Source organism: Stegostoma tigrinum, unplaced genomic scaffold (genome assembly GCF_030684315.1).
Source record: "Stegostoma tigrinum isolate sSteTig4 unplaced genomic scaffold, sSteTig4.hap1 scaffold_233, whole genome shotgun sequence".
NCBI classification, from domain to species: domain Eukaryota; kingdom Metazoa; phylum Chordata; class Chondrichthyes; order Orectolobiformes; family Stegostomatidae; genus Stegostoma; species Stegostoma tigrinum.
Window position 1 is genome coordinate 11,088 of NW_026728167.1, and position 10,396 is coordinate 21,483.

General features: G+C 42.7%; 1 long non-coding RNA gene across 4 annotated transcripts; it reads left to right on the forward strand.

Moving 5' to 3' along the window:
• Window positions 1–512: 512 nt before the first annotated feature.
• Window positions 513–9,865, forward strand: LOC132207969 (uncharacterized). 4 transcript variants are annotated; one of them, XR_009444052.1, is made up of 4 exons: window positions 513–618; window positions 754–1,142; window positions 1,568–1,709; window positions 5,618–9,865. It is a non-coding gene; the product is annotated as an uncharacterized LOC132207969 (long non-coding RNA). The 4 variants fall into 4 exon arrangements; XR_009444053.1 differs by having other exon boundaries at window positions 529–618; window positions 754–797; XR_009444051.1 differs by having other exon boundaries at window positions 754–1,709; window positions 5,596–9,865.
• Window positions 9,866–10,396: the final 531 nt, after the last annotated feature.

Consider the following 10,396-nt stretch of genomic DNA (forward strand, 5'->3'; position numbering starts at 1 on the left):
TTCCCTGACCTTAATGAAAGATCTAAACCCTGGAACTTGCAACATCCATTCCTGACCCTGCTCTATCCAAGTCTCTGAAACAGCCAAAACATCGAGGAAAATGACAGAGTAAAAGTTTCCATAAAATACAAGCTGTTTTGCCGTACATTAGGAGAATCAGGAGTGGCCCTTTTTTTCCCCATCTCGGGATGAACCCTCACCATCACTCACAGAGCTAATGAACAGCAGGAAAAATCTTCACCACTGACGACCTGCACTCACCTATCACCTACCTTCCCCAGCCCCCACTCTGTTTATGTTTCAGTTCCCGTCCCCTCCCCCATTTCTGAAGAAGGGTCCTGAACCATCAACTTTCCTGCTCCTCTGATGGTGCCTGGCTCGCTGTGTTCCTCCAGCTCCACACTGTGTCATCTGTGACTCCAACACCTGCAGCTATTGCTGTCTCTCTGTGAGCGATGTCAGCTTTGGTTCAATCGGAGCACGGGGCGGGGCCAATGGAAGCGGCCTACCCTCCAGCCAATCAGAGCGAGTGAGATGTTTGTCTGTGTGAAAATCATGTGATCGCCTCTGTCCGCGGGCGCAATATCTCTGCGAATGAGGGTTAGCTGCTTTCGGAAGGTACAGTACACGGGATAAAAAGGAAAGCTACAAAAAAACGGGAGGGAAATACTTTCGGTATTGACTGAGAGGCTTTATTAGCCGTTGATGCATGTCAGAAAACAAATTTTAACATGCCGGTCCCGTGTTTTGCAGCAAACGGAAAAACTGCCACGGACCTGAGGCTGCGATAGGCAGAGGTAATTGCCACCATCTTTATTAGGGGCAGTGATCTTCGGGACTCATGCCGGATCGCCATATTTATAGGTGGCAACCTGCAGTGGAACGCAAGCGCAGCCTTTCTTGCTTGGGAGGGGAGATTAAGACAAGAGAAATGTTTGTTTTTGTTTTTGTTTTTCTGGACTTCTTTCCCAGACTGTGAGACACGGCGTGTATTTCCTGGGAAGGACCTTTGACGCTGGCGGAGTACTGGCTTCCGGCAGTATAAATTGCTGCAAGTTATCCGTTAGATATTTAATGGAGGAGAAATGCCGAAAACGTGTTCAGAACTGCATGTTCAAAAACAAAGTTGCTGGAAAAGCTCAGTAGGTTTGGTAGCATCTGTGAAAGGAAAAAAAATAACGTTTCGGATCCGCTAATCCTTGCTTAGAACTTCATGTTACCTGTTGCACTCTCACTGTAGGAAGTCCTGCTTTAAATATTATGATCTATTAAAGCATATCCGTTTGCCCAGTATTCATATGATTGGGATCAAATCACTGAAAGTGCTCTGAGTCCCCTTGTGCTCCCTCGTCAAATTTATTAATGTCTGACTTCCTCAGTCTGTAATAATGGGTGTATTTTACCTCTGCATCTTTCTGTGTGGGGGAGCAGGGTGCTTTTAAGAGGAGGATTTATACATAACTAACAGAAACCAAGAGAAATGTTTGCCTTTTCCAGACAATCTTGTGTTTTCTGGATTTCTGTCCAGGCCTGACCGTTATTTGTCTCTTGTGGATTTGCTTTACAGGATATTTATTGAGAATAATTTGCAAACCAGGATCCCAATGCAAGTTCTCCATTAAGCGGAGTGATCAGGATCTGAGTATCATTGACACTTAACAGTGAAAGGAAAGAGGTTTAACCATTCTATGCATGGGAGAATACTCCTGGTAAGTTTGTAACTTGAAAGCAGGATATTCAAATTTTTGGTTTGATCACCTCTGGGATAAGTGTTCAGTTCTATACCCTGCAGCTGAGAAAGGAGATATTGGCCTGAGAGGGGTAGATTTGTCCAAACAACACCTCGTCTCTTTGAAAGAACTGTCATATTTAGTCCCAATCGCCCACTTCATGATTTTAGTCTATACATTTTTCATTCTTGAATACCTGCAAACTTCCTTTTAAAATTCCTGATGGGCACAAATTCCAGCACCCCTCCAGGTGGAATCTTCCATTTCCTGACAACTCCATTGATCCTGAAACTGCTGAAGTCTGTGTTGATTCCTGAGGTTTATAAATTACTGCATTTAACGTGAAGATGCTGTTCCCTGAGCTTCCATTGAGCTGCATTGAAACAGTATGGGAGGCTGAGATCAGAGTGGGTGTGAGCATACAATGAAAATGAAAAGGCTGCACTGTGAGTGCTGCTTGGCTAAATGAGAGTGCTTTGGAGTTGGGTGAAACAGAAAGTGAAACTGAAAGATTGAGTGTGATGCTCAGTCTCAGTTTGGGCAGTTCAGAAAGTCTCTCAGTCCTAATGGAAACAGCCAATTGATATTTGATACTGTAAAGAATTTTCTTACAGTTTTTAAAGTATATATTAGCTTAAATAAAGTTAGGGGCTTTAGGTTTATAATAGTAATGTTTGAAATGAAGGGGGAGGACCTAGCTTAATTAAATTCTTTTTAAGGCAGAAACTGGCTTAATCTGGAGAGAAGTCAAAACAGAAGACATCACACCTGTGATGTGCTCCTCTTGCACAATAGAACATAGGCTCTTGATGTTGTGTCGACCTGTGAAACCACACTGAAGCCCATTTAACCCACACTATTCCATTATCATCCATATGTTTATCCAAAGACCACTTAAATGCCCTTAAACTTGGCGAGTCTACTACTGTTGCAGGCAGGGCATTGCACGCCCTTATTACCCTGAGTAAAGAACCTACCTCTGACATCTGTCCGATATCTATGACCCGTCAATCTAAAGCTATATCCCCTCGTGCTAGCCAGCTCCATCTGAGGAAAAAGGACCTCAGTGTCCACCCTATCTAATCCTCATATCATCTTGTATGTCTCTATTAGGTCACCTCTGAACCTTCTTCTCTCTGACGAAAACAGCCTAAAGTCCCTCAACCTTTCCTCATAAGACCTTCCCTCGATACCAGGCAACATTCTGGTAAATCTCCTGTGCACCCATTCCAATGCTTGCACATCCTTCGTGCAATGCGGTGACCAGAACTCCGAGTGCGGCCGCACCAGAGTTTCGTACCGCTGCAATATGACCTCATGGTTCTGAAACGCAATCCCTCTATCAGTAAAAACGAACACATTGTACACCTTCTTAACAACCCTATCAACTTGTGGAAACTTTCAGGGATCTATGTACATGGACACCGAGATCTCTTTGCTCATCCACACTATCAAGAATCTTACCATTAGCCCAGTACTCTGTATTCCTGTTACTCCTTCCAATGTGAATCACCTCACAGTTTTCCGCATTAAACTCTGGGACATTACCAGTGTCCCTATTGGCTATTTGTGCAGGAAGTGTGTCCATCTGCAGCTACTGGTTAACTGCTTTTCAGAGCTTGAGCTGTGGGTGCAGTCAGTATGGAGCATCCATGGTAACTGAGAAGGTTGTGGTCGCATTCTCAACAGACTGGTCACGCAGCAGGTGAAGATTACACAGACAGCAAGGGAATGGGTGACTATCAGACAAGTAAAAGGCTCAGAAAGGAAGTGCTGGAGTCATCTCCCTCAAATAGATATACTGTTTTGGGTACTGTTCAGTTGGGGGGTCGGGGGTGGGGGAGAGAGGTGGGGGATGTTGGGGTGGCCACTCGGGAAGCAGCATCAGTCGGGTTCATGGCACTCGGAGTAACTCCGCTGCATAGAAGGGGAGGGAAACGATAAATATGACTGTAGAGACAGGGGATTCAATAGTAAGGGATAGAGAGAGACATGAATCCAGGATGGTATGTTGCCTCCCTGGTGCCAGGATTAGCGATGACACGGAGCAGCTTCAGGACATTCTGGAGTGGGAGGGTGAACATCCGATTGTACCAGTGACATAGGAAAACCAAGGGAGGAGGACCTGAAAGCTGAAGATAGGAAGTTAAGAGATACACTAAAATACGAGATCTCAAATGTAGTATTGTCAAGCTTACACCCAGTGCCACATTGTTGTCGGGAGAAGTTTGTGTTGTGTTCAGTTGTACAAGTGACCTTTATTCAGAGCTCTGTTACCGCATGTGTGGGAGAGGCCAGAGTCCACTCCAAACCTGGCTTTCACATGAGGCCTAATTCCCCTCTTAAATACAGCTCAGATTGGAAGAGTGGACAGTGACACTCAAACTTTCCCTGGCTGATTGTGATATTTTTATTCCATTCGCTAGGTGTTATTTACATGCAATATTGTTGTCATTGTTAGCCACACACCCCAAATCAATATACCCAATCCAGTAAGCAAACCATTTTCCTAGGATGGTGACGGCGAGTACGAGGGAGCATAGCTTTAAATTGAGGGGTGAAAGATATAGGACAGATGCCAGAGGTAGTTTCTTTACTCAGAGAGTAGTAAGGGAATGGAACGCTTTGCCTGCAACGGTAGTAGATTTGCCAACTTTAGGTACATTTAGGGTGTCATTGGACAAGCATATGGACGTACATGGAATAGTGTAGGTTAGACGGGCTTGAGATCGGTATGACAGGTCGGCACAACATCAAGGGCCGAAGGGCCTGTACTGTGCTGTAATGTTCTATGTCGTATGTTCAAACAATCGTGGACAACACTATGTTCAGTCCTAAACCCTTCTATAATCTCCTGAGGTTAGCTCGAAAACTACTTCGTCTGTCTTTGGGACCTTACAATGCTTTTGACAGTTATATTCCTCCTCAGACATTTGCCAGCTGCACCACATTTTTTTGCCAAAAACCAAAATGGTATCTTATCACTAAGAACTTTTCCAAATTCTCTACTAACTGTAGTGTGGATTGTTAGGAATTGTGATTAAGTCTTTTAAACTCAACTCTGATATAAAGTGACTACAATTTGTAATACAGTTGACAAATTGTGGAAAAATCCCTCTCTTACTTCAGCTTAAAAGATCAAACAGTGTTTCTGACTTGCTGCTGCAGTTTACAATCCCAACGATTTGCATTCTGTAAATGATTTTTAAACTGAAGTTTCATTTTCTACTCTAAGCGCTTTCCATTATTACTTTCTTGTTTTAATAAAAAGCATCTATTCCAGTTCCACTGAGTGTGAAATTCAGTCACTTTAGAGCTTTACCAAGCCATGAAACAAAATTTGTTCAGATTTCACAAATAACTAAGGCACTAACCATATCTTCATTTCGGATTTTGTAATCTATCTTTGTCACTCTTCCCTTGATCTTTGGATGTAAGAATTTATTCAAATTATCCGTATCTACATTTCAATTGTTTTATCTCTCTGCAGCCCTGACTTCTCTCTTTATAATCTTCCTTTGCCCCTTCCTATGTTGTTGGTCTTTTCGAGGTTGTGTTTACACCATTTATTGCTTTTCCTTCCATAATGATACAGTGAGCTGCTTTTATTGCTGACAAACATTTGCTCTAGGAATTCAGCTAACCCTTTCACGTTAATTGGTTGTTTGCATTTCTGGTTACAATTACCTAAACAGTTCAGAATGCTGTAGGATCAGACTTTTGCTTCTACTTTTTATTAAGTAACAAACTTGTGATTGTGGCTGAACCAGGCCTTTAAAAACTGCCTCTTGTTAAAATGCTTATGTGTTTTGAACTGTCTGTTTACAGAAACCCAAGTAAATTCCCTAATGTTCCTTCTCAACAGGACTCTTTTATACCCCCCACAGGACCTTTTGTGATCTAATCCCGTAACAGTGTGAGCTGCTACAATGCACGTGCTAGTAAAAGCATAAGAGGACAGATGAGATGAGTGCATGGCTGGAGCTATAACTTAAAAGGTTTGGATTCCTGAGGCATTGAGACTGTTTGTTTGTTTCTGGGGAAGGTGGGACATGCACAAGCTTGAACAATTGTCCTGGGCAGAGCTGGGACAGATATTCTTGTTGATGCTTTTGCTAGTTCCACTGGTGAGGATTTAAACTCGTATGACAGGGGAATGGGAACCCAAGTATAGCTTTAGCAGTAAAAGACTCAAATCAGCAAATGGGATTTGAAATTAGTTCATGATGTTGTCGGTGGCTGAAAGATTAAAAGAAAGAAGGATTAATCAAGATCAAATCTCTTTTCATACATCAGTCCTGTGATCCCAGGAATTGGCCTGGTGAACCTTCTTTCCGATCATTCAGTAGCCAGGCCATCCTTCCTCTGGAAAGGAGAACAAAGGTGCACACGACTCCAGGTGTGGTCTCACCAAGGCCCTTATAGAAAGATATCCCTCTTCCTGTACTCGAATCCTCTCACAATGAAGGCCGAAATATCATTTGCATTCTTCACTACTTGCTGCTGCCTGTTTCCGAAAAGAGAATAGGAGAGAAACACGGAACTAAATGGGGTCAGACACTCGGGTAACATTGTGTTCAACAATGTCCCCATTGTATCGGTGCTGGCCACCAAGCACCTATTGAAGCTAGGCCCGTTTTCTGGCACTCGGTGTGTAACGTGTATTTTGGTGCAGTGGATGATCATCTCAACACTTCTTCAAGATTGCAATGGTTCCTGCATCTATCACCATTTCAGATGCTGCCAGATCTGCTGAGTATCTCTATCATTTTCTGTTTTTATTTCAGATTTCAGGTATTTTTCTGCATCTTAGTCCTTCAGAAGGATCAGAGGGTATGGAGAGAAAACAGGAATTGGATTCATTTTCAGATGAATAAAATGCCTGCCCTTCATGTCTGTCCAAACTCTATCTCTTTTTGTAGTTTTGGGCAAACGCTGACTGTTTCCCTTCCCTGAAGGACATTTAATGAACCAGTTCAGTTTTACTGATAATCCAGCAGTGCCCCTCAGTGTTGCATCCACAATTGATCAGATTAATTTCTGAGTTTGACAATCTTTGTGTGTGTTCTTCTGGTTTCTCTCTCTCTCTCTACTTTTTTTTTCTTCAGTTTGAAATTGTGATTGCATTCAGAGAAATCAAACAAAACCACATCCAGATCTGACACTCAATCTGTTTGTCGTAACCTAATTATCTCAGGATTTTGAACATTAAAGGAAGAAGCACTGTTCACACCAGGGAGAAATGCGTATTGTCTGTGTGTCGAAGATTCTGTGAAGATTCATCTGAAATGCCCAAACACCAGCACGGTCACACTGGGGAGAGACTGTGGAAATGTGGGGATTGTGGGAAGGGATTTATTTACCCATCCCAGCTGGAAATGCACCAACGCAGTCACACTGGGGAGAAACTGTTCATTTGCTCTGATTGTGGGCTGGGATTCACTCAGTCAAGCAACCTGCTGAAACACCAACGAGTTCACAGTGGGGAGAGACTGTTCACATGTTCCGAGTATGGGAAGGGATTTGCTCACTCAACCAACCTGCTGAGACACCAGCGAGTTCACTCTGGGGACAGACCATTCACTTGTTCTATGTGTGGAAAGGGATTCACTCAATCATCCCAACTGTTAACACACCAGCAAGTTCACCACAACCACATTTGAAGGATTTTGCCCTTAAATCAAGGAATGAACTTTGATCTTTGGGCTGTTTGTACTGGTGTCATTAGTCCCTGCTCAAAACTTGATCTTCTCTTGGGAAATAAGGTAGGGCAGGTGACTGAGGGGTCAGCAGGGGGGACAATATTTTGGGGCCTATGATTATATCTCTATTAGTTTTAAAATAATTATGGAAAAGGATAGACTTTGGTCGAAGAGTCAAAGTTTTAAATGAGGCCAATTTTGACACTACTATGCTTCTTAAAAGCACAGTAAGACCGCCTATGTGTGGGAATGCACGAGATGGGTGAGATACAAAAAAGTATTTTACATCAGTATTTACTGTGATAAAGGATACAAAAGCTAAAGAACTTCGAGAAATGAATGTGTATCTTGAAAAGCTCCATGTTGTAGAGGAGGTGGTGCTGGATGCCATACAGAGCATAAAGGTGGATAAATCCCCAGGACCTCTTCAGGTGTATTCTCGAACTTTGCGGGAAGCTAAGCTTGCGATTGGGCCCCTTGCTCAGATATTTGCACCATTGACAGTCATAGGTGAGCTGTTACACTGGAGGTTGGCTAATCTGGTGCCATTGTTTAAGAAAGGTGGTAACATAAAACCAGGGAACAATAAACTTTTAGTGAGCCTGACGTCAGTTGTGGGTAAGTTGTTGGAGGGAATTCTGAGGGATAGGATTTACATATATTTGGAAAGCGTGGACTGAATGGGGAATAGTTGACATGGCTTTGTCCATAGGAAATTATGCCTTACTAACTTGATTGAGTTTTTTTGAAGAAGTTAGAAACAAGATTGATGGCAGACCGGTGGATGTTTTCGATATTCCTCATGGTCGACTGATTAACAAGGTTAGATCACATGGAATCCAGGGAGAGCTGGCCATTTGGAAAGGCCTTTGACCTGCAGTATGCTGCAAGGATTGGTACTTAGTAACTATAACTCCTACATTCACATCCAAATCATCTTTATAAATGACACACCACTGGTCACAGGCCTCCAGTCGACAAAGCAACCCTCCACCAGCACTCCGTCTTCTACCTTCAAGTCAGATCTGTTTCCAAATGACTGGTTCTCTCTGTATTCCATGTGATCTGACCTTGCTAATCAGTCTACTATGAGGAACCTTGTCAAACGCCTTAGTGACATCCATATAGAACACATCCACCTCTTTGCGCTACTCAATCCTCTTTGTTCCTGCATCAAAAAAAATCAAGTCAGTGAGACATGATTTCCCACACACACAGCCATGTTGATTATCCCTAATCAGTCCTTCCCTTTCCAAATATTTCAAGTACTATCCCTCAGGATTCCTAGAACGACTTTCCCACCACTAATATCAGGCTCACTGGCCTATAGTTCCCTGGCTTTTCCTTACCACCTTTCTTAAATAGTGGCACCACATTAGCCAACTTCTGGTCCCTCACCTGTGACTATCGATGATACAAATATCTCAGCAAGGGGCCCAGCAATCACTTGCCTAGCTTCCCTCCGAGTTCTCGGATACACCTGATCAGGTCCCAGGAACTTATCCACTTTTATACGTTTTAAGCATCACTACCTCTGTAATATGGATAATTTTCAAGATGTTGCTATTTATTTCCCCACAGTCCATATCTTCCATATCCTTTTCTGTAGTAAATACTGATGCATAATACTTGTTTTATTATATTCCCCATTTCTTGCAATTCCACACATAGGAGGCATTGCTGCTTTTTAAGGGGCCCTGTCTCTCCATCGTTATCCTTTTTGTTCTTAATCTATTTGTAGAATCCCACTGGATTTTCCTTAATACTATTTGCCTAAGTTACCTCATGTTCCCTTTTTGCCCTACTAATTTCCCTCTTAAGTATACTATTGTCATTATACTCTTGTAAGCATTCACTCGATCTCTGCTGTCTATACCTGACATGTCCTTCCTCGTTTTTCTTGACCAAAACCTTGATTTCTCTCGTCATCCAGAATTCCCTATACCTACCAGCATTGTCCTTCACCCGAACAGGAGTATACTGTCCCTGAACTCTCGTTATCTCTTTTTTTTTTGAAGGCTTCCCACTTTCTAACTTTCTGTTTTACCTGCGAACATCTGCCCCAATCAACTTTTGAAAGCTCTTGTGTAATACCATTAAAATTGGCCTTCCTCCAATATAGAGCTTTAACTTTCAGATCCGGTCTACTCTTTTCCATCACTATTTTAAAACTAATAGAATTATGGTCACTGGCCCCAAAGTCCTCCCCTGCTGATACCCTAGTCACCTGTCCTGCTTTATTTGCCAACAGCAGGTCAAGTTTTGCACCTTCTGTAGTCGGTACATCACATACTGAATCAGAACATTTTCCTCTACACTCTCAGCAAACTCCGCTCCATCCAAGCCTTTTAGACCATGGAATTCCCAGTCTGTTTGGAAAGTTAAAATCCCTTCCATCACCACCCTGTTATTCTTCCAGATAACTTCTTTCAAAATTATTTGTCAGATTCCCTTCGACTTTCTATCCTTTCTATCGGAACTATATCTTAGAACATTAAGCTGGCAGCCCTGTCCACCTCTGAGCCTTGCCTCTGTAATTGCAATGATAACCCAGTTTCATGTTTCCAATCTTGCCCTGAGTTCCTCTGCCTTAGCTGTTAGGCCTCTGGCATTGAAATAAATGGCGTTTAATTTATTAGTCCTTTCGCATTAATCTCAATAACAAATACGTAACTGTAGAGTAGGTTTTGAAAATGATAACGTTTTATTGCTGTAGATCAACACATTCACACTGGGTAAAGACAATCCACCCGCAGTGTGTGAAAAGGGATTCCCTAGTTCATTAGGACGGGTTTTCATAGAATTCGGAGTATTCCTACAGTATGGAAACAGGCCCTTCGGCCCAAGAATTCCACACAAAACCTCAGAGCATCCACCCAGACACATCTCCCCGTAGCCCACCTAATGTACGCATCACTGAACACTCTGGGCAATTTAGCTTGGCGAATCCACTAACCAGCACGT